General features: G+C 39.9%; 2 long non-coding RNA genes across 3 annotated transcripts; both read left to right on the top strand.

The window, feature by feature from the left end:
- The first annotated feature begins 2,266 nt into the window (after nt 1-2,266).
- On the top strand, nt 2,267-15,435 carry LOC129622411 (uncharacterized). Of its 2 annotated transcripts, none has more exons than XR_008699970.1 (4): nt 2,267-2,444; nt 7,834-7,953; nt 11,559-11,702; nt 15,322-15,435. It is a non-coding gene; the product is annotated as an uncharacterized LOC129622411 (long non-coding RNA). The 2 variants fall into 2 exon arrangements; XR_008699969.1 differs by lacking the exon at nt 2,267-2,444 and adding an exon at nt 3,910-5,559.
- Nucleotides 15,436-16,115: 680 nt separating this feature from the next.
- On the top strand, nt 16,116-23,773 carry LOC129622409 (uncharacterized). The gene is made up of 3 exons (XR_008699968.1): nt 16,116-16,174; nt 17,382-17,507; nt 23,351-23,773. It is a non-coding gene; the product is annotated as an uncharacterized LOC129622409 (long non-coding RNA).
- The last annotated feature ends 620 nt before the right edge of the window (nt 23,774-24,393 follow it).

Raw genomic sequence — 24,393 nt, 5'->3', positions numbered from 1 at the left:
CTTTACAGAGGAGCAGTCGTACCTGATGCTTAGTGAAAGGGGGGCACGGAAACCAGCAGGGAATTAGAGACCTTCCTTGGCTGCTTGACAAAGCCAAACAATTCAAGAAAGTCACTGAAACTTTGATTTCTTTTTCTGAAAGTGAAGTGGGGAGAATAAAGCTGAACATTAATTTCTCTTAGGCTCCTTCATTCTTAGACTTTCCTGACTCTAAAATGTCATCATTCACTCCACGTAAACATGTTTTGTCTATGTCCTTGGGTGAGAATAAAATGCTTTCTTTCTCAGAGAGATTGGGATAGATTTGCCTTTAAAATTCTTTTCACTAAGAAAACCTGAGTGCAGGCACTCAGGGAATATGTAGGCAGGAACCGGGTCATTTCAGGGGACAGTGAAGCATCCATGTTGTTTCGTATTCTCAAATGGAAAATAGGGAGTCTACTCATTTCAAGAAGTGTTTATTTGGTTCCTACTGTATTCAAGGCTCTGAGTCAGTTCTGATAATGCATTCTTGAATTTTCAGGGCACTTCAAACCATCTTAAGCAACACCAACATGACATGTATTATAGGATCCTCAGAGAAGTCCTTTGAGTTAAAGAACCCACTACTGTGTTGCCTCTGACTTCACCTGTGAGGAGATGGAAGCCAGGGTGCACAGCGTGACCCTCGCTCACCAGGTCTCGGCCCCAGAGACTGGCTGCACCCGGACTCGGCTCCAGGTCACTTGGTTTAAACCCAGTGTGCTTCTCTTCTCCTGCCCTCAATTCAGAAAACCATTGGTTACCTTTCTGGGATAGAAGAGTTTTCAAGAAAATGATGATTTATCTTCAAACGAAACCAATCTTTCCTATTCCTTTTTGTTGCTTTTTATTTTTATTTTTTAATGTTGTTTTGTTTTTTCTAAAGGGATTCACTTGAACAGAGAATTTGAATTATTCAAAAGGGTTTAACTCAACCTCTAGTCTCCTTAATATCTAAGGATCAAAGAAACTTGGAATGAGGAGGCTTGGCAAACAGAAGGCAGATAATCCATAGGTAGAGGAAAAACCAAGGGCAGAGGGCGGCTACACTCGCCACTTTAGTGCTGACCTGAGAACTGAACTCATTAGTCTGATAAACATCACAGCCACCCAAAGAAGCAGAGGGAGGGTCTGTGTGGCCTGGGGTGACAGATAGAAACCCGAAGACAGAGGCACTCTAAAGACACGGGGAGTTGATAACAAAGCCAATGATCACAGTTAGGCTGTCCGCCCGGCACCCTGGCTGCTTGACACAGACCCCCAACTTCATTTCTGGAAATGTTCTACTTTCTCTTTAAAAACACTCTGGGCCTTTAAAAATGAAAACAAACATCTTCCCTCTAGGCAGGTGTGCATGTGGCAGCACGCACACAGACACACGCGCACTCACAGTCATTTAACAAGGATGAGAGGCCGTGATCCCAGAGGCTTTCCAACCTCCTGTCCAAGGAGACTTCCCGGCTGGCCTAATCACTCTGGCAACAGCGCACCTGAGCATTTCCCTCTCGGCACAAAGGAGAGAGGGGCCGGGAAGCCAGTTCTGTTGGACAAATAGTATCTGAGACTGGAAACAGCCGGTAGATGCTCAACCATTTCAGGGCCTTAATAAGCAAGGGAGGGAATCACCTTATTCGAAAGTTCAAACGTGTCTCGGCCACTGCTTCAAAGTAGCTAAGTCGATAGAGTCTGCTGTTCATCAGATTTTTCAAATAATAATAATACAATTTGAAAATTATGATAATTATGTGTTCTGTACCCTGGGTGGGGGCAGACGACAGTGAGGCATATTTTCTAATGTAATTAAGGCTTTCAGCTGATCCCTCCCAATTGCAATTGTTATTTCAAAAGTGAATTAATAAATTATATTCAGCCTGCTCAGAATAAAAATTTTTCTTGAGGATTTTTGTTGCAACCTGCAAACTCTGACTCAAAATTCGGAAGAGAGAGGCTGAGTAGAACTTCTATTAGATTGACCTGGGCTGGTCCCAGACTGGGATAAACTTTTGGGGAGAAGGTTTTAGCTGGGACATCTGGAACCATTTCCAAGCTTTATTGCAAGCAATATGCAAATAGTCTTTACCCTACGTTCACTTACAGTTCCCTATGCTAAACTCCAAGCAATTAATGCTGACTCCTGGATGCCCAGGGGACTCAGATCTCCTGTGGTTTACACAGACCACTTTAGCTATCATGATGAATTAGTGTAAGGCCCAGTAATGCACCTTTGAGTATGTGAGGCCTTTTAAGGCTCTCGGAGGTCAAGCTTGTGGCTGTATAAAGTACATTTCCCCTTGGCAGGCCAGAGCCTCTGACAGCATACAAGGTTGTATTTCTATTCATCACAGGTTCCAGATTCCAAATGTCCAAAATCACCATCCTGCTTTCTCTGGATAGCTGATGTTTCAGGCCTGTGATGATTCAAGGTAAATATTTACCAGGAGGGGCTGGCAAGAGCACTTTGCATGCTTGGGAAAGAATGATGTGTCAATTCAGAGAAGAGGTATCATTTTTCTTTCTGTCCAAACACAGAGTGGGTGTAAAATCCACAGTAGGGCACCACTGATTGCATATCTCCTATCTGGACCTGGTGGTGTGGAGGGGATTGTTCTAGCCAGTGGTAACTCTGCTGATCTCCCTTAAAAGGAAAGCCAGAGGAGACTGGGCACATGGCCCAGAGGCCTCCTTGGTCACTACTGTTTATACAGGTATGTGATGGTGTGAAGAGATACCAGGCTGAGAGTCACAGGCATGGTTCCTAGTGATAACTCCACACTATTGATTTGCCCTGGTACAAATTTGTAATTTCTTTTGGATGTTAGTTCTCATTGCTAAGATGAGAGAATTTCAGCACCATTTTATTGGTCTTTTCTACATATAAAACATGCTTGCTGTATTTTCCTCAGCAGGTATTTTTGCTAGTCTGTGATTTGTGTCTGGTACAGAGAAATATATCAGTGACAAAGATTGAACGATGTATAACACCCTGTCCCACTTCAGTTCCTCATCTCTTTAAACATCTCTCTTAGGAAGCCCTCTACTTTTCTGGCCATGTGGCCTTTGACAATCCTTAACCAGTCTGAAATTTTGTCTCCTATTCATAAAATGGGATGATAGTAGAGCTTACCTTATAGAGTGGGTGTGAAGATCAAATGAAAAATGCACATGAAGCACAGGATAAGCATTCTGAAAATATTAGATGTTAGTAGTATCTATGTTGTTATTGTTCAGTCTCTATGTCGTGTTCAACTCTTTATGACCCCATGGACTGCAGCATGCCAGGCTACTCTGTTCTCCACTATCCCCCAGAGTTCACTCAAATTCTTGTCCGTTGCGTCACTGATGCTATCTAACCAACTCATCCTCTGCCACCCCTTTTCCTTTTGCCTTCAGTCTTTCCCAGCATCAGGGTCTTTTCCAATGAGTCGGCTGTTCACCTCACGTAGCCAAAGTATTGGAGCTTCAGCTTAAGCATCAGTCCTTCCAATGAATATTCAGCATTAACTATTTTTAGAATTGACTGGTTTGATCTCCTTGCAGCCCAAGAGACTCTCAAGCATCTTCTCCAGCATCATAATTTAAAAGCGTAAATTCTTTTGCACTCAGCCTTCTTTATGGTCCAACTCTCACATCCATGCATGGCTACTGGTAAAACCATAGCTTTCACTATATGGACCTTTGTTGGCAAAGTAATGTCTCTGCTTTTTAATACACTGTCTAGGTTTGTAATAGCTTTCCTTCCAAGGAGCAAGCATCTTTCAATTTCATGGCTGCAGTCATCATCTGCATTGATTTTGGAGCCCAAGAAAATGAAATGTCACTGCTTCCACATTTTCCCCTTCTATGTACCATGAAGTGATGGAACCATAGGCCATGATCTTAGCTTTTTGAATATTCAGTTTTAAGCCTATTTTTTTTCACTCTCTTCCTTCATCCTCATCAAGAGGCTCTTTAGTTCCTTTTCACTGTCTGCCATTTGAGTGGTATTATCTGCATATCTGAGGTTATTGATATTTCTCCTGGCAATCTTGATTCCAGCTTTTGATTTACCCAGCCTGGCATGTTACATGATGTACTCTGCATAAAAGTTAAATAAGCAGGGTGACAATATACATCCTTGACATACTCTCAGGAGACAAGGAAGGTGGCCTGGTACTCCCATCTCTTTAAAAGTAGTGTCTATTGACTTAGAATTTCCCAGAATCCACCCTGTACCTTCTTTCCTCTGGGTTTCTGATCATTGTATCAGTTTCCTATGGCTGCTGTACCACAAACTGAGTGGCTTAAGCAACATAAGTTTATTGTCTCACAATTCTGGAGCCTAAACATCTGAGATGAAGATGTTGGCAGGGCCAGGCTCTCTTTGAAAACACTAGGAAAGGATCTGTTCCAGGACTCTCTCCTTGCATCCTTGTCTTGTAACAGCCTGACTCCAATTTTTACATGGTATTTTTTCTATGGGTGTATGTCTGTAGTCAAATTTCGCATTTTATAATATGACATCAGCCATAGTGGAGTAGGTGTCCATTCTACTCCAATATGACTTCATCTAAACCAATTGCATCTCTCACAACTTTATTTCCAAATAAAGCCACATTCTGAGGAACTGGGAGTTAGGACTTAAACGAATGAATTTTACTGGGGGCAGGGAACAATTCAACCTGTAACAGTAACAAGTTACATCCTTGCCTTTAAGGGAAATCTCTCCTAATCTTCAACTTCGAAGTTCCTGCTGCTCCTTTCAGACACAAGTTACTTCTTAAGCCGTCTCTGCCCATGTTCACCTGGGCTCAAAAGGTTCTTTCTTTGAAATTCTAATAGGACTCATCTGGATATCTTATTTGAAACTTATTTTAAATCTCACAATGTGGTTAATAGGCTTCTCCGGTGGCTCAGTGTAATGAATCCATCTGTAATGCAGGAGATGCAGGTTCAATCCCTGGGTCAGGAAGATTCCCCTGAAGGAGGGCACAGCAACCCACTCCTGTATTCTGTTCTGGAGAATCCCATGGTCAGAGGAGCCTGGCAAGCTACAGTCCATAGGGTCACAAAGAGTTGGATATACACGTGATGTGGTTAATTGTCTTTATTTCATATGTATTTTATACCTTTAACTAGAGGAGAACACTGTATATAGGTGTATCACCCTCAGCTCTTAAAACACTCATTGCATGGAGTAGTAGAAACTTAGTAACTACTTCCCTTTACAATAAATATTTGAAGAAAAGATCAGAAGCAAAGTCATCACAAGTTTCACATAAGGCTAATGAGAACAAATTTTCATCCTTCCTATCTACTGTGCATATATAATGGCCTTTAGAAATCTTCTGACCAAGATTTTTGTGAAGATGTCCATCAAACCTTGTTTGTAGACATCTTGTTCCTCCAGGCGGCATCTTGGATTCAGACTGTAGACTCACTATTACCAAGTTCTTGGTCAAGTCCACACTATAGGAAAGAAGTTGTCAAGAAGCATCCATTCCGCTTTCTGGGACTCGACATCAAGTCTCTCTTGTATTAACTCTGACTTTGTTCTGACAGGTAACAATCAGATTTCTAAGCACTGGTCATCTGAAACCCCCAACTGTGGTGACTCCTCAGTGGTGAAAGTAGTCTTAGGAACAAAGTTGTGTATGGCCTCTGTAAACCTTTCTTCTTACATGATCCAAATGGCGCTCCTAGCTACTGCTAACGTACTTTCCTGATACCACCTTATTTGCTCTGCTCTTAGATTTTAGAACAGCATTTTTTTCTGATAAATTCTTTTGTACTGGGTTCTGCCCTACATTTGGAACAACCCAGGTACCTTGTACATTGACTTCTTATTTTACCAGAGCCTCCTATCAGAAGACTCTTGCGTATTCTGTATTTCTCTTTAGCAATTTAGTCTCTGCTTTTAATTTTCAGTCATGCATCTTCAGTAACCAGGTTACAAGCTTGTTCTACGAAATGGTCTAAAAAATTTCCAGAACAAAAATCTCATGAGATTAGTCACCTATTGATGAAGACCCGTTCTTTTTATTTAATTTTTATTGGCATATATTTGATTACAATGTTGTATTACTTTCAGGTGTACAGCAAAATGAATCAGTTATGCATATACATGTATCCACTCATTTTTAGATTGTTTTCCCATATAGGCCATTACAGAGTATTGAGTAGAATTCCCTGTGCTATATAGGGAAGGATAAAGAATATAAGGATAAAGACCTATTCTTTACTTGTCCAAAATACATTAACTCTATATTCATTTTTTAAAAAGTGATTGATCCTTTAAACATAGTACTACTTGTTGACTAAAACAATAAGCATGGGTTGAAAAGTAGAGTGCATTAAAACAAATGTGATGACTTTTGAGGTCAGCCGGAGCTCTGAGTTTCAGGAGGCCACAGAAACTGGGTCATAGTGATATTATAGAGGTAACGCAGGAGAGAAGATGCTACAGCTTGCAAAGTGCCCAAATATCCCTGCTTGGTCACAATACAAGTACGGGAATGAAGGAAGCTGGGTGGCTTCCATCTTCTTGTTTGTGTTTAATTTAAATTGGAATCAAGTGCTAAATAGACTCAGAGAGAAAAGGCCTGCTTCCTCACACACGTGTTCACAGGAGGTATTGGTTGGGCAGCACTGTTTAGTGGGAAAACCCGGATACCAAATTGGCCTGGTGTTTAGCTCTAAAGTATTGATCATTAGAGCATTGAAAGCTGCTGGCAAAGAAGCCATGTGAGAGCCATGTGAGAGCTGGCAGGCCATCCTTAATAGAGGCAACTAACAAGAATGATAAACCTGGAGAAACATTCACCAATAGATAGTCAGCCAACTAAAGCAGCTTAATGAAGTGTTTTACTTTAAGGTCCTGCTTTAAATGAATAGTTTTTTTTTCTAAACACTTTGTCTAACATAGAAATAGAGCTATATAGACATCTATATATTAGATGGTGTGTAAACAAACTATAGATTCAGATACATAAAGGCATCTTTGTTAATGTTTAGAAAAATATTGGGTCATTTCTATTCTTAAAAATACACGTACTGAAAACGTACACAAGAGGTACCTGATCCCCCAGGGCAATATCATTAAATGGGAACTGTCTCATCCCCAGAGAGAGTGGGGAGCAGAGTTGAAAACTTTGTGAGGATGGGGCCAGTGCACTGAGACATGCAGAAGAACATGTGATAATTTACTGTCCCACGAGGGAGTGACAGTTCTGCACCAACACAGAACGGAGAACCAAGCCTCATCCCGCACATGCTGACATAATGGAGACTTCTTGTCTAGTCAAAGGAGATAGAGGCCCAAGGAAACTGCAGGGCAATCCCAGACCTTGGAGAGAAGTTAGATGAGAACAGATGAGAAATGGTGAATGAGCACTGGCTTTAATAACGATACCAGGATGGGAGGAAAATGGAAAATATTGGTAGACCTCTTGAACAATGTTTATGAATTTCTTTGTCTCTTTGAAGCGGATTGATTGAAAACTTCTCTGAGCTATTAAACAAAGCATTACTCACATTAAGCTTGTGAAAAATACCAAAGCAAAGAGCACTTTGATTCCACTAATAAACTCTTAGGTTATTAAAAGTTGAATTTTTTAAAAAATCTAATTACTCCTTTATCAGACTTCTGAGTTTATGTTTTGCTTTCTGCCCTGTGTGTAGTATGCCCTGACACTGATCCAAGATGTTTTAAGGTAGATCCAAACTGTATTGATGTTGATACAGGCTTAGCTGCATGATCAGAAGATCAAAAGCAACAGATTAAAGTTTCATTTTTTTCAAGCTAAAAAGATATAAATCCATTTCTGTCCCATACAGGATTCCGAGGCTGGAATTCCATAAGGTCATCTTACGTACCATCACAAGTCCCATTCTGGAAGCCAGAATAGTGCTCTGTGTTTAAGAAACTCCGTGTTCCCTTCCAGCCGTCACCTTGTGGTATGTGTGTGTGCATGCTCACAGTTGTGCCCAACTCTGCAGACCCAGGGACTGTAGCCTGCCAGTCTCCTCTGTCCATGGGATTTCCTAGGCAAGAATTCTGGACTGGGTTGCTATTTCCTCCTCCAGGGGATCTTTCTGACCCAAGGATCAAACCCACATCTCTTATGTCTCCTTCATTGCAGGCAGATCTTTACCACTGGTGCCACTTTGCCTTATCAAGGATGCTAACCTTGTTCACAGTCCAAGATGACTTATCTTTGGTTTTCCATAGTTTGATTTTGATGTACCTATGCACAGTTTTTTTCATACTTATTCTGTTTGGGATTCCCTAAAGTTTTGAGTCTGAAAGTTTGTGTCTTTTGCCCAACTTTGAAACTTTTCACCCATTATTTCTACAAATAGTTTTTCTAGCCCATTCTTTCCTCCTAGGACTCAATTGCATATATATTTGACCTTTTGTTATTACATTACCTGCCCCTGAGTCTGGTTACTTCTTAAATTTTTTATTCTCTTTGTTTCTCAGGCTGAATAATTTCTGTTGACCTGTCTGCACATTCAGCTCTCCTTGGTTGTCTCCATTCTTCTATTAAGCCCATGGGTTACATTTTTATTTTATATACCATAGTTTTTTAGCTCTACAACTTCTATATGGTTCTTTTTAAAGTTTTTATCTCTCTGCTGAGCTACTCTATCTTTTCATTAATTATAAGCATATTGTTCTCTACCTTATTGTGCATAATTGTCATTGTCTGTTCCAGCACCCTGGCCATCAGAAAGTTGGTTTTCATGGATTGTCTTTTATCTTAAGAGGGGTCTCATTTTCCTGGATCTTTGGATGTCAAAAAATTTTGAAGTATTTGTAAATATTTCTGAACATTGTAAGGATTTTGTTATGAAGACATTGGACTCCCTTATATTCCTCCAGAGAGATGATTTTTTTATTTGTTTTGGAGACAATTAAGTTGGTGGGATTCAAACCAAAAATTTTGTCTCTTGGGTTATAGGTCAAATCCAACTTCAGTTCTTTAATATTTTGCTGGATTCTATTCTGCCCATGCATGGTTCTGAGTAGAGCCAGAGGTCTGGGCAGAGTTTAGGCACAGAAATTGAAGTTTATTCTCTTTGCCTCCCTCTTTTCTCAGATGGACTCCTACTTTTCAGTTACTGCATTTGCCTCAAACTCTTCCCTCTGTCTCTTTATGGCAGAAAGCCTGTAGGTTTCCTATTAGAGTTTTAAGTGCTTTACTCAGTGCAGCTGTGGCTTGCCCTCACTCTAAGAGCCATAAAAATTGGCAAATCAACCTGCCATTCTCTTTTCATAATGTATTTCCCTTCAGCATCCACCTGCTTTGTTCAATCTCCAGTGCCTTTGAGTCATTGTCTGTTTTGCCGATAGTTTATAGTTGTTATCTGTGAGAAGGTCAGCTAGTAGAAGTTTATTCGGCCAGACCAGAAATGGAAATGAATTTGAACTTTTAAGTATAAGTAAAGGGGAACCTACTTATTGAGGGATAACTAGTAGCCTCTGTCCACAGTGGCCTTCCCTACATTTGTGTTTCTCCTAAAGAACACACTTTTAATTTTGTATCATACTCAATTTTCCAAAGAAATTTACTGCTGAGTTCTTCATAATGAGGCACAAGGGGTTGCTTTCTGATGCATGTATTGCCCAAATTTTGTATATAAAGCTAATCATTTTTAAATAAAAATTTGAGTGTTACCTTTCATGTTTCAGTAGGATATATACCTGTTTCTTTCTATATACACAATGGTTTAACTATTCAGATAGAATATATGAGCTGATAATGTCTCAAAGCCAATCTTAAGCATAACCAGAGACTGAAGACCAAGATTCTTGATGCTGCTGATGCTGCTAATGCTGCAGTGATATCCATAGGCTAAGAGTAAATATTAGCTCTTCCACGTAATGGCTTATTGCCAATGGTAGTATACCAAGCAAACCAGCCAGAGAATATTGACTTCTTACTACGTATTGGGCACTGTGTTATATAGGATTTAATTGCTTGTGTTACTGAATTGTCAGAAAGAATCTACATTCTTCTTTGATAAATTGAAAATATGTTTCTATATTTAAACTGCAACCACAGAGAGAATATGCTATTATAAATTTCAGTTTTCAGGACCAAAAGCACAATCTAGAGCTTGATGTGATACTTCCATATCTCCAAAAGAATTTCTTCCTTCTTCTGCCCACCTATCCTTTCTTCCTCCTTCCATCTTTCTTCCTTCCTTCCTCCCTCACTCCATGCCTTTCACCCTCCCTTCTTTTTTTCCTTTCTCTCCTTCCCTTTCTTTGTTACAGGAGTTACAGGGGATAGGCAGGTGGAAGTGTGAAGTTCAGTTTCATGAGAGATATGACTATGGGAGATAAAAAAGGAAATAAAATATTTCCCTGGTGAAATGTTTCTATTTTATTGTAGATTTATGAGCCCATCCCTTTCCTGGTGGAATCATTACAAAGTATGGAAAACCAAGGTGAAAGTTATTAATTTCATTTCAGTGAAACATAATATGGGTAAATAAATACTAAGACACAGATATTTTTAAAATATAGAACAAATAATACATATCTGTTTTTAAAATGCTTTTAATCCAGAGGTAATCTAATGTTAGGATCTGGAGGATTTTGTAGTATTATACTGCTAAGTCACTTCAGTCATGTCCAACTCTGTGTGACTCCATAGACGGCAGCCCACCAGTCTTCCCCTGGGATTCCCCAGGCAAGAACTATGGAGTGGGTTGTCATTTCCTTCTCCAATGCATGAAAGTGAAAATTGAAAGGGAAGTCACTCAGTCGTGTCCGACTCTTTGTGACCCCATGGACTGTAGCCTACCAGGCTCCTCCGTCCATGGGAATTTCCAGGCAAGAGTACTGTTGTGGGGTGCCATTGCCTTCTCCATGTAGTATTATAAGGTACTTAGAAATCTATAAGTTCAACAAGAAATGTGTGAATAACTAAATATAGAAATGGGATGTAAGAACATTAAATGTTTAAAAAGGTATCCATTTCCAAAGAGAAATGGGAACTACTACACTCAAATATAACCTTTTGGGGGAGATATAGACAAGAAACAAGGTCTTCTAATTAGTAGGAACTTAAAACAGACTTCTCAAAGAATTCTTGAAAACAGGGAGCATGTAGCAAAGAAGAGTTTTATTTTGCATTCATGATCTTAAAATACTTTCTGACTTTGTAACATCAGTGATCACCTTCATGCATCTAGGCAGCAGAGTTGTCAATTGCCAGGATATTAGATACTCTTCTGCCAACGATGAGATCTTTTATTTGGGACAAATTACTTATACACTTAGTGCTTTAGGGTTTTTTCCTCCATAAAATGGGTTTAATAAGCCTATTACATGAGGTTGCTATGAGAAGCAAGTTATTTAATAAATATAAGGAAGTAAGAACATATCTGGAACATAAGCAGGGCTATTTCAATGTTAAAAACTATTGCTGTTCCAATAAATGATACTGAAGGTGAACATTTAGATAACTTTTATTTTAATGTCTTAAAACTCCATTTAAAAACTTTCTCATACCAATGTCAGTTAATATAAGTATTATTTGGTTTGACAGAGGAGCCTGTGGGCTGCCGTCTATGGGGTCACACAGAGTCGGATACAACTGAAGCGATTTAGCAGCAGCAGCAGCATAAAGCAGTTATGAAACTTCCCTGGTGGCTCAGCATTAAAGAATCTGCCTACACTACAGGAGACACAGGTTCGTATCCTGGATCAGGAAGATCCCCTGGAGGAGGGCATGGCCACCCGCTCCAGTCTTCTTGCCTGGAGAATCCCATGGACAGAGGAGCCTGGCGGGCTACAGTCCATAGGGTTGCAAAGAATCAGACATGACTGAAGCAACTGAGCACACATGCACAAAGAGGTCATAGGCTATTTATTTGCAAGAAGCATCAGTTATAATATTTCCTCCATCATAGATCGGCTATCTGTGTTTGGGCAAGATTCTTTTCAACACATGAGGCATATCAGATTCCTCATCTGTAAAATGTTGAACCTTAAGTTGCTAGGAAGTAGGGTTTGTGTTCTGTGCTCCAGAGACTAGCACAATGCCTGAAACACAGTGTTATTAAATAATGTTAGTTGAAATAAAGAATGATAACATTTTACCTGCATGACTAGGAGACACAGTGAAATATTCTCTTTAGAGTTCTCTCAATTTAAGATTTATCACTGCTTATTAGACATTTCTAATGGATAGAAATTAAATTTGACTGTTTTATCTTAATGATGATTTTCAAAATATGTATTAGCCTTTACCTACCAACCATCAGTGGATGACGAGCATCGAATTATTTTCTGGTATGAGAGATGAGTCTCAAATGATATACAATCTCTTTCCTGGTCTTCTTAGTTACAAAGAACATGGCTAGATATAAGGGTGTATTTTCTAGTCAAGAAAGAAGGTCTTTTCTATTGAAGATCTAATAAACCCAAGCAAGATTTTAACTCATCTCATGTTGCACCTTCAGAGCATGGTATACCAGTCCCTCATCAGGATACTGACCCTGGTAGCCATTACTGACTGCCAGCAAGTGATAGATTTCCTGTGCCTCAGCCATGCATGAACTTCATGCAGAGATTCTTGAAGTTAGTCTGAATAACATGCTTGATGTGTGCACATGTGTGTGTGCAAACACACCCATACCCCACCCACACCTTTCTAATATATATAAACAAAGATGTGAGAGGACTCACTCTTCTATGCAGAAAAAAATATAAAATTACTTATTCTTAAAATCTGATGATCCTTTAAATTATTTCAGGACCTGAGAGAAATCTGAGAGGCAGCAATAGAGCTACTCTTTATAAAATAGGATGCTTCAAATACTTTAGTTTTATCCTTTGGCACTACACTAGGACATGTTGATGATTGGAAGCCTTAAGGATCTTAAGAGCAGCCTTGCTTCCAAACACGTGATGGGGAGATGGATGGGTGAAAGGTAGGGATCAACTTGTAACAATCTTCTTGCTCATATGACCAACCATTCATTTCCCCATATATTTGTACATTCAGTCCTTCATTATTTACTCAATATTCCAACCGTCCACTTCCTAAAAATATGAGATGAATATAGCATCATTCTTTCTTCATGCTCTAAAGAATTTCCCAGAATATAATAAGAGTGAAGCTGGAAAATATTTGTGTTATTTCCCTGAAGTTTCAGTGAGTACCTGTAGCTAAAGCCTAGATGTTGGTTCTATGAACTCATTCAAAAGTATGATGTAGATGGCTATCTCTTAAAAATTGGAAAACTTGATTAACATTTGTAAGAAAAAAATTTAAGAAAAAACTGCTCATTTGTATTTTTAACAATTAACATTTTAAAAGAATACCTTATTTTTAAAAAGATGTTTGCATTCAAGATGGAGCCATGATTTCATGCTTAAACCTATATCCTCTATTTTAAATGCATAAATAAGTAAATAAGCAAATCTTAAACTTACCAGAAAGAAAGACATGTTACCCAGAGGAGATGGCAGATTTTTGGCAGTAGGTTTTTATTAGCAACCATTGAGACCAGAATATAGTGAATTCTTATTTTTCAATGAATTCATAGAAATTAACTGTTAAACCTGAGAATTTTATGCTTAGCTATACTATCATTCAAAAATAAACAAAATACACAAATACATTTTTAGATGTACAGAAAGTAGGCATGCTTTTTCCCACATAGACCTTTATTAAAAGAGCAGTTAAACATATGCTTGTGGAAAAATAAAATCAAATCTAAAATATAATATAAGAAAGGTTTTAGGGGAAAATAAACTGTGAAAATTACAAAGATTAATTGAAGTAACAGGATAATTTAAGTCTATATTGATTGCTGTGGGTGTCTCTGGTGGCTCAGACAGTAAAGAATCTGCCTGCAATGCAAGAGACCTGGGTTCTATCCCTGGGTTGGGAAGATCCTCCAGAGAAGGGAATGGCAACCCATTGCAGTATTTTTGTCTGGAGAATTCCATAGACAGAGAAGCCTGGTGGGCTACAGTCCATGGGGTTGCAAAGAGTTGGACACAACTGAGTGACTAAGTGTGTGCGCGCACACACACACACACACACACACATATTGATTACTTTCTTAAACTCTCATTTTTAGGTTAGTGTAAGTAAAATTATGACTCTAGATAATAAAACCAAGACAAGTGGGATGTTTAATAGGTAGCTAAATTGTGCTAAAATTATTTCAGTATTTAGGACAAAAATTTTTTAAATTGACTTGATGTAGATGTATTTTTAAAATTATAGTCATGAAAGTATGTTTAAAAATTAATGACACTCATTAAATGAAATGCAATGCATATATTCCAAATCATCATAGGATAAAAGAGTACATGATAAAGATTGGAGAGGAATGGAAAGGACTTCTTTACTTTGAAAGAAGATTGAAGTGAATAAGAAAAGGATGATAAATAGCAAGGACAATATTTGATGGTATAAATAACCCAAAACATACAGTAATCACACTAAAAGCAAACAGTATGTGCAAACACACAGTAAGTACATAAATTCTACATTGAGAGATAGATTCTTAAAGTGGGTTAAATGGATGAAGCTGTATGTTACTTGACAGAGATCTTCCAAATCAGTCACAATGAAAAGTTAAAGACAGAGGGGAGAAAGAAAAGGCAAACAGGGTAAAAAGTAACCAAAATGAAGGCCGTAGCAATACAATCTGACAAAATAAAATTTAAGGGAAAAAAGCTCTAATAGGTTTCAGAAGACCATACATTAAAAATGAGCAATCCACCCAAAAGACACAGCAACCATGAAGTCTATTCACCTAGCAGCAAAGTTAAGAAGTCTCCAGAAGGGACAAAAAATAAATAAATGCCAAAGTTGCAGACACACAGGCCAATGCTGGAAGGTCCCAGATCAAGGAACCAACTTGGAGCTACCTTCATCCTGTGGCTAGAGTGGACATTGGGAGTTGGAAGGAGAGAAAATATTTTCAGCCTGATCCTTATGGATGAAATCTATCTGTCAGTGTAAGATAGGGATGGGTTGAGACAGTGAGGAAGAGAGAGAGAAAGGAAAAGAGGAGAGGGAGGGCTGAGGAAAGGGGAGGTAGATCACATAAACAGATAAAAACAAACTTTTCATGAAGCTTCTTAAACTTGCTACTATAACCCCATGCTAATATGTCCTGCCATAAAGGTGAATTTATCCCTGCTGCAGAGAACAGCTGATAGTTAGGTTATGTCTGGCTGGGGAAAGCATGAAATATTTAATCAGGACATGCCTGGTATTGGATACAACTCATAACGCTCTTGGCCTTGCCAGATGTTCATTTCCCTCTCCTTGCCCTTCTCTCCAGCTGAGCTGCACTCAGTTAAAAGGTGTCTCTGGAATGCAGGCTCTGAGGCATTAGCTACGGACTGTCATCTTTGGTGAAATACATGCAGAATGTATGATTGGCCTTCTTCCATTGAAGTTCAAGGCCCCTGCTGAAACAACACTGCCCAGACCAATTTCAGAGTCCCTTCAAGTTTGCTTTATAAACTGTCACATCAAAGAAAAATAGACAACTCAGCTGAAAATAAAGTCAAAGCTGGCCTGGAACATGGATATGGACTCGGAAGGTCAAGTTGATATTAAGCCAGCAGATGAGTTTGGTTTCTGGAGCGCAAAGGTGGGTATTGTTGTGTTTTGGGAACTGAGTATCTATGTTTGGAATACATAACTCTTTTCTTCCAACCACTGGGAGATGTCCAGGCGTGTAAATATGTGTGCGTGCACACTAAGTCGTTTCAGGTGTGTCTGACTCTGTGATTTTATGGACTGTAGTTCACCAGGCTCCTCTGTCCATGGGATTCTCCAGGCAAGAAAATTGGAGTGGGTTGCCATACCTTTCTCCAGGGGATCTTCCCAATCCAGGGACTGAACCTCTGTCTTTACATCTCCTGCGTTGGTAGGTGGGTTTCTTATCACTAGCTCCATCTAAGAAGCCTGCATGTGGGAAATAGATGCTCTGGTAAACCCCAAACCCTCATCTAAAAAGTACTGAAATAATATCAAAATGGAGAAACGGAGCCCACAAACATTTGAAGGGGTCTGGCTTGACCATTTTTGGTGAGGAAAATAATTTTAACATTTATTTCACTTTATAGATAAGGAAACAGAAGCTCTGAGAGGTTAAGTGACTTGTTCAAAAACAATGAAGCTGGTTGGTAAGTAATAGACCTAAGTAGTGGCTGATGGCTGGTAAAATTTCCTAACTCACAAGAGTGGCTAATGGAGGAAAAAAAAACATTATAATGCAGCTTGCTAATTTGCCTGATTATTAGAAAAACATTCAGGGCATTCAGGTATCGGTTGACTAGATTCATCTGATGCACACACTTGTTCACATTCTTGCCTTATGCGCATGGTGACAAAGCAAGGAGTGAGTGCAGGCTGGGGTTAAGTGCTCCATCTGAATATGATTCATTATGTCAAGAAGGTAGTTGGCTAATGGTTTTACTTTCAAAATGAAGTCTTTTGAGTTTTATAGCCAGCTTCAGCAACTGATTAAAGAGACCCTTGATAGCATTTAAGAGTTAAACCATACTTTGAAAGTCCTAAATGTTCAACTAGAAACACAACGCAGGCATTGGGATATTCTGATTCTGGGTTGGGTTCCTTGGGAAAAGGGAGATGTTTAGCAAGAAAGCCCTAAAATGCTTATAGGCTTTGCATTCACTATTGAAATGCAAGCCAGACATAGAGCCAAGTCAGCAAAATAATGATTACTGCAAATGGGTGTGCTAAGCTGGGTTGTTAGCAATTTATCCAAATTAAGAGTTGGGACTTTATCATAATCACTTGAGAAGTATGCCATTCACAGCATCATTTATTTTCACATATGATGTTCATCCTAATTTCTAAGTTTACCACCATCCCCTTTCAAAATATAAACATACAGCCTACTTAGAGCTCACTTAAAAGAGTTCTCTCAAGTTAGAAGGTAAATCAAAAATAGACTACAACTTTTTTTTTCATTCAGGAAGCTGTCCAAATTTTAAGGTTTTATTTAGATTTTAAGAGTCTTTAGGCACGTGTTCCTTCTCATTATTTTGATATTATACATAGTATTAGATAAAGTGAAAGCTCACTAAAGTGGGGGTAATTAAGGAGAGTTTAATAAAGGGAAAATTAAAAAAGCAAGGATAGGGATAATCTAAAGGTTTGTGTAGTACTTTGGGGCCGGCAATGGTTGGGATTAATCACCACTCCTAAGCCTGAATGGACAAGGAGGGGAAATGGTGATGGAACCCAGAGAGGCTGGCCACAGCCGGGGAGAAGGCTGTCTAACAGGAGCTGTGTCTCCAGTACTGGGACCCCGCAGAATCGGGGCTGAAGGAAAAAATACCCACCCTACTCTCATTTTGCCTTTAGATCTGCTGGTCCTCTCCACTAGCCAGAAGCAACTGTAAGCCTGAGGGTAAGGAGTATGGGGAAACAGCTCATATATCTCATTTTCCTGCCCAGAGCAGAATGGAGAGAGGTGGACAGTGGATCAAGGTAGGCTTCGAGTGTGGGGATGGGGGTTTGGAATGAGGAATATCTAGCCCAGAGATGCAGCTTTTTTTGGTGTGAAACACTGATGATGGGGGTGTGCTAAATCACTCCAGTCATGTCTGACTCTTTGCGACCCTATGGACAGTTGCCTGCCAGGCTCCCCTGTCCGTGAGATTCTCCAGGCAAGAATACTGGAGTGGATTGCCATGCCCTCCTCCAGGAGATCTTTCTGACCCAGGGATCGAACCCACATCTCCTGCATCTACTGCACGGTCAGGCAGGTTCTTTACCACTAGCTCCACCCTGGAAGTCCCAATAATAGGGGAGGCTGTGTATATGTGCTGGTGGGGTGTACATGGGAACTCTGTGTACCCTCCTCTCAGTTTTGGTATGAATATAAAACTGCTGTAAGAATAAGGTTTATTAATTTTTAAAAGAGATATTTCAATAGAACCCAGACAACTCTTTACCAGAATCTCTTTCCCAAAAGATACACACACATACATTTGGCAATTCTGAATGAGAATAGTAGAGCCAAAACAGCTGCTGCCTTTTTGAGAGGTCCCTCTAGGAATTTCAGGGATCTGTTATCCTGTGGATCCTTCTGCTTCCCAAAAGAAGAGTGAGTCACAGTGCAAGAGTGAGTGATAGTACAAGAAGAGTTCCTTCTGAAGAGTTTTCTAAGGATTTGACCTAGATATTCAGTTCTATAAAATGAAAGAAAGACTGGAAAATAGAAAGAGAAAAATATTCTTTTGAGTTTTAGGAAGAGTTGTTCAGGTGAAGACATATGCTATTGGCTGGAGGGAAGAGAGCCCAAGTCGACTGGGGCAATAACATTGTGTGTAATGAAAGTAAAGATAGAATTTCTGTCATTCAAAGAAAGTTCTTTTGGTCAGTTTCAAAGCTGGAGATCAGGAGGCAATTTACAGATCAAAAACATTTTTAAAAGAAAACATTTTCAAGAATGGTTCATATGATATTATTCATGTAAATAAGAATCAGGTATATATGCTCTCAAATCGCAAGTCCACCATTTCCCAGTTCTGCAAACTTGGTCAAATTGCTTAAGCTTTTAGAAACTCAGATTTCTGAGCTCTAAAGTGAAGGCAAAAATGGTGAGCCTACATCACTTTTTGAAGAATGAATACAAAATGTATGTAGGTAGGTGGATTGGTAAATAATTTATCAATTATTATGATTATATATGGAGAAGGAAATGGCACCCCACTCCAGTACTCTTGCCTGGAAAATGCCGTGAATGGAGGAGCCTGGTGGGCTGCAGTCCATGGGGTTGGTAAGAGTCGGACACAACTGAGCAACTTCACTTTCACTTTTCACTTTCATGCATTGGAGAAGGAAATGGCAACCCACTCCAGTGTTCTTGCCTGGAGAATCCCAGGGATGGGGGAGCCTGGTGGGCTGCCGTCTTATGGGGTCACACAGAGCCGGACACAACTGAAAAGACTTAGCAGCTTAGCAGCTATGATTATATATATCAGAGATCAGATCAGTCGCTCAGTAGTGTCCGACTCTTTGCGACCCCATGAATCGCAGCACACCAGGCCTCCCTGTCCATCACCAACTCCCAGAGTTCACTCAGACTCATATCCATTGAGTCAGTGATGCCATCCAGCCATCTCATCCTCTGTCGTCCCTTTCTCCTCTTGCCCTCAATCCCTCCCAGCATCAGAGTCTTTTCCAATGAGTCAACTCTTCGCATGAGATGGCCAAAGTACTGGAGTTTCAGCTTTAGCATCATTCCTTCCAAAGAAATCCCAGGGCTGATCTTCAGAATGGACTGGTTGGATCTCCTTGCAGTCCAAGGGACTCTCAAGAGTCTTCTCCAACACCACAGTTCAAAGGCATCAATTCTTTAGCACTCAGCCTTCTTCACAGTCCAACTCTCACATCCATACATGACCACAGGAAAAACCATAGCCTTGACTAGATGAACCTTTGTTGGCAAAGTAATGTCTCTGCTTTTGAATATGCTATCTAGGTTGGTCATAACCTTCCTTCCAAGGAGTAAGCGCCTTTTAATTTCATGGCTGCAGTCACATGCATATGTATTATGGGCTTCCTTGGTTGCACTAAAGGTAAAGAACCCAGCTACCAATGTAGGAGACATAAGAGATGTGGGTTTTATCCCTGGGTTAGGAAGATCCCCTGGAAGAGGGCATGGAAACTCATTCCAGTATTCTTGCCTGGAGAGTCCCATAGACAGTGGAGCTTGGCGGGCTACAGTCCATAGGGTTGCAAAAAGTCAGAAATGACTGAAGCAACTTAGCATTCATGCACGTACATATTTTAATTATAAAAGGTGTATTATTATGATATTTAATAATAATAACAATAATAATGTTTTCATATTATTACCATAAAAAAATTGTCTAAGCACAATCTTTTAAATCAACAAGTAATAGTGAAATCCTACCCTGCACTTAATGCTTTCATACAAACTTGATAATCTAAGATTGCTACTGCTACTGCTAAGTCACTTCAGTTGTGTCCGACTCTGTGCAACTCCATAGACAGCAGCCCTCCAGGCTCCGCCATCCCTGGGATTCTCCAGGCAAGAACACTGGAGTGGGTTGCCATTTCCTCCTCCAATGCATGAAAGTGAAAAGTGAAAGTGAAGTTGCTCAGTCGTGTCCGACTCTTAGCAACCCCATGGACTACAGCCTACCAGGCTCCTCCATCCATGGGATTTTCCAGGCAAGAGTACTGGAGTGGGGTGCCATTGCCAAGATTAGGTCCTTCCAAAAGAAAATTGTGATCTAATTGGGGAGACAAGATGCATTTGCAGGAAACAGTAGAAAATATGAGACAATATAATTAGGCCAATTATGCAGTCTAGAGTGTAAGTGCTAAAGAAGTTCAGAGAAGAGTACAAGCAAAATGACTAAAGATTCAGGACTCATTTCATGAAGGAAGGACCTTAAAGTTAGGTATGGTTTAGTAAGGGGCAGAGTGACATTTCTTAATATCACCTGGAAGACAGGTACCAAAGTAGGTAAGCACAACTTTTACTTATACAAAAGTTTGCTCTGGGGAGCTGTAGAAAGCATGCTGGAAAAGTAGGGGTGGGGCAGCAGTGGGCTACAAAAAGAAAGGGTTTGAGCTTCATGGAGTGATGATAGGATAGCTATTGAAAGTTATTTAGTAGTTGTGTGACCTGATAAACACAATACTTAAGGAAGTTCAGTCTAACCAAGTGGATGATGGAAAGTACAAATGGCTAAAGTCAAGATTAACTGAGGAGATATATTACATCAAACCTTGTCTTTTTAGTTTGGAGCTTTCTGTAAATTTTGAATTTTAAAAGGTGAACCTGTATTGTTTCTTTCATTAGGAAAGATATTATTTAAATGGAATGAACTATTAAAAGAAAAGTATAGTATTAAGCAATATTTTCCCTCTGTCTTGAAAACTGTTAAATTGAGTCAGATAAAGCAAACAGTATACTTTAATTTCTCTTTTTACCCTAGCTGCTAGGATTCTCAAAATTATTTTTAATGCAAATCTAGTGACTTTCCTGAAAATAGATTTTTGATGTTGTGCTGCCTCATAGCAGCTCCAGGCAAGACAAAGGGAAAACCATAAAATTTCTTAGCTAAGCACCCTGCTACTCACAGCTTCCATTAGAGTACCTGGAAATTGGTTTTACCTCCAGGAAATAAGATATTAACCAAAAAGGATGCAATAACTTCTATGTGTCCAGAATGTGCTATTTCGTGACTGAGGTCACAAACAAAGCTAAAGGAAATCTGCTCCATGTGGGGGAGTGGGTGATCAGCCTTTGCCGAAAACAAAGAAGAGTTCCAATGGGAAATGTTGGCAGAGTCCACACAAGCAGAGTGGAAGAAGGAAAACAATAGAGCAAACCTACACAGTATAATAATGCTACAATGACATCATAATATAACCAATATTAGTGAATGTTTACTGTAAACCAAACTCTAGGTTAAGGGCTTTAATTGCATCATTCATTTAATTGTCAATCCAAGAAGATAGGCCTGGTGATTATTCCCATTTTCATGGTTAGAGAACTGAAGACATAAAGATTTTAAGAGCCATGTTCAAAGTCCTGTAGCTGGTGAAGACTAGAGCGAAGGCAATATGGCTTAGTGGGTTTTACCACAGTTCCAGGGGTAGCTTGTGTGGACTCAGGTCTCTGCTCTCCTATGTGTGACCGGTATGACCTTAGGCAGACAACTTGAAGGCTTTCTAAGTTTCATTCTATTCATCTCTACAGTGCAAATATTAATAATATCTATTTATTAGGTTGTCATGAAATAATGTGTATAACAGGTGGGGCATTCACAGACACAGTAAGTTTGATCATAAATGCCGAAGAGCAGGCATAGCTGATGGTGCAGTTGCAGGGGCCACAGTGCTAGATGCTGTATTAGTGTTTATGAAAACACAGTGTAGTGTTGTATTAAACGTTTATGAAAAGTGGATGTGAAAGTGGTAGTCACTTAGTCATGTCCAACTATTTGCAACCCTATGGACTGTAGCCTGCCAAGGCTCCTCTGTGCTTGGAATTCTCTAAGCAAGCTTACTGGAGTGGGTGCCATTATATCATCTCCTAATTCCTTTTCATCTAATTCTGTGATTGCCAATCAATTGTCTAATAATGCAGCTTCTTTTCTGATAGGAGAGGCTATGCTGGTGAGACCGTGTGTCTGCCCCATTTGCCTGATAGGTTGTTTGCTTGAAAGTTATATTAATAAATCAGCATTCTAGTTTTATTCAACACTCACTGACCTTTATTAGCATGAATTGACTCTGAGTCATATACTGTCAAGATCCGCTTTCTAAAAGTCTAAAGGTGAGACAATGGCAAGTGGATAATTTACCAAAGGAAACTTGCTTTGAGGGTTTCTGTGAGGACTGCAGCAAGGCCTTTTTTGGGAGGCTTCTTCTCTCTTATTGTGAGACCTTTTTTAACATCTACAAAAAGTTATTGCAGTATTACGGGTAGACAGAGCACTATTCATCAGGGTACCAAGGGAGTATTTAAAACTAAGTCCCACGTCACAAAACCAATTTCTCTCTGTACATTGGGATGCAGGTGACTCTTTTGGAACCCCCTTGGTTATCCAGAGCCAATGACATGCCGTATGTCCCTTCCCCTCATCATTCATTGAGTCCATTCTGAGAAGAACTCAGGCAGCCCAAAGTTCAATAATTGGGACATGTAGGGATTCCAGCTCCCTGGCCTAATTTCACATATTAAATCAGCCATTTTTCCTTTTTAAAAAAATTCCCCTGTTTATTGCTTCCCTCCTCTATCCACTCCTTTATGCATTCAGTTTTTTAACTGCATAATGCTACCAAAGACTCCTGAACCCTATGCAGTAAAGAAATCTGAATTTTCTTACTGATGCATATAAAATCTCAGATGCCTGGATTCTGTGCCATGCTGTGCTCAGTGGGGATCAGGAAACAAAGGGGTGAAGGATGGTGGCTGCCTGGTGTCTTAATAAGATGCAGATCAGCCGAAGAGCATCAGACCATCAAATCCAGGGTCTGCAGCAAGCACACACCTTTCGTCAGGCTTGGAATGGGCCGAGATGGATTCGGGGCTTTATTGAAAGATCATACAGGATGACTGCAAAATCCCATTACTTGTTGATTAAGTATTGATTGCCTCAGTATTAACAAGCCAGCTAATATGAAGTGACCTCTGAGGCCAGTGGTTTAGGGGGAGGGGGAAGACAATTTACTAAAACAGGCAGGCAGATGAATAAGAGGGCTAGATTTGCTCTTGGCTTTTAGCTTCGGTTAAAATGTCACACTCGATAGTGCAGATCAATGCCCACTTTATTTCCTCACAGCCGTCTTATTACCATCATGAGGCTGCCTCCTTTGATGCTTTCTAATGACCCTCTGAACCGTCTGCTCGGCTCACCCTCTGCTTTCAAGTGAAAGCACAGGCCTCTCTGCCCCCTCGCTGCTGATGGAGCGGCCGTGGACGAGACCGGGCCGTGGAGACCAGCAGAGCCTTGTCCAGGGTCAGCAGTGCTACACTTGCTGTGCTTTTCCTCTTGTCCTTTGCTTTCCTTTGAGCATCTTCAGCATCAAAGCTTGTCTCCTCTTTCCAAGATTCCAAATAAAGCCGAGGCGGTGAAACGAGAGGCTGTGCTCCAAACTCCCACCCAAGGCCACCATCCAGGTCAAGGGCTTTCTGACTTCATTCTCTGGGAAGGAAATTCTCGCCTATTTGAAACCTCTCCCTTCCATCCAGAAATGGGTATCTTTGATAATGGCAAAAATAAGTAAGCAAATAAATAACTTAAAAAAAAAAAAGTGTCCTTCACTCCAATCAAGCAAGCTGACTTAAGAAGGCCTATGGCCTGTACCAGCCAAAGGAATGGTAAGCAATCTTTTGCTATGGAAATGTTTGTTTGGTTTTTGGTCTATAAAGACGAAATTTTCTGAACATGCTTCGCTCTTTTAGCAAAGTGTTTGGCTTCTGTGCTGCAAAATACTCTATTGACTACTTAGTCTAGCTCTCTTTGAGTATAAATATTTCATGTGCTGGCCAGGGTAGGGATTTGTCAATGCCCTCCTATTGGCCAGAGTTCTGGCTTCAACTTTCTGCGTCAGAAAGAAAATAGAGAAGTGAATCTAGTGAAAAACTTTCTCCTTGGCAGACATACCCAATTGGTCTCTGAAATGAAAAGGTTTCCAACATTGGATGGCTAGAGGCAGGAACAGGAGTACAGAGAGGAAACTTCAAACTTTAAGGCTGGTATTCAAAGCCAATGTCGACCTGAAGATGAAAACCACAATAATTTCTCTGGGGCTTTAAGAAACTGCCTCAGTCAGTTTTGTTGCTGCAAAATTCATAATTTAAACCCTCTTCCCACTTATTTCA

This window comes from Bubalus kerabau, chromosome 11, assembly GCF_029407905.1.
Source record: "Bubalus kerabau isolate K-KA32 ecotype Philippines breed swamp buffalo chromosome 11, PCC_UOA_SB_1v2, whole genome shotgun sequence".
In the NCBI taxonomy this organism is placed as follows: domain Eukaryota; kingdom Metazoa; phylum Chordata; class Mammalia; order Artiodactyla; family Bovidae; genus Bubalus; species Bubalus kerabau.
The sequence above is the reverse complement of the archived record's forward strand: the minus strand, read 5'-3'. Positions and strand labels throughout refer to the sequence as shown.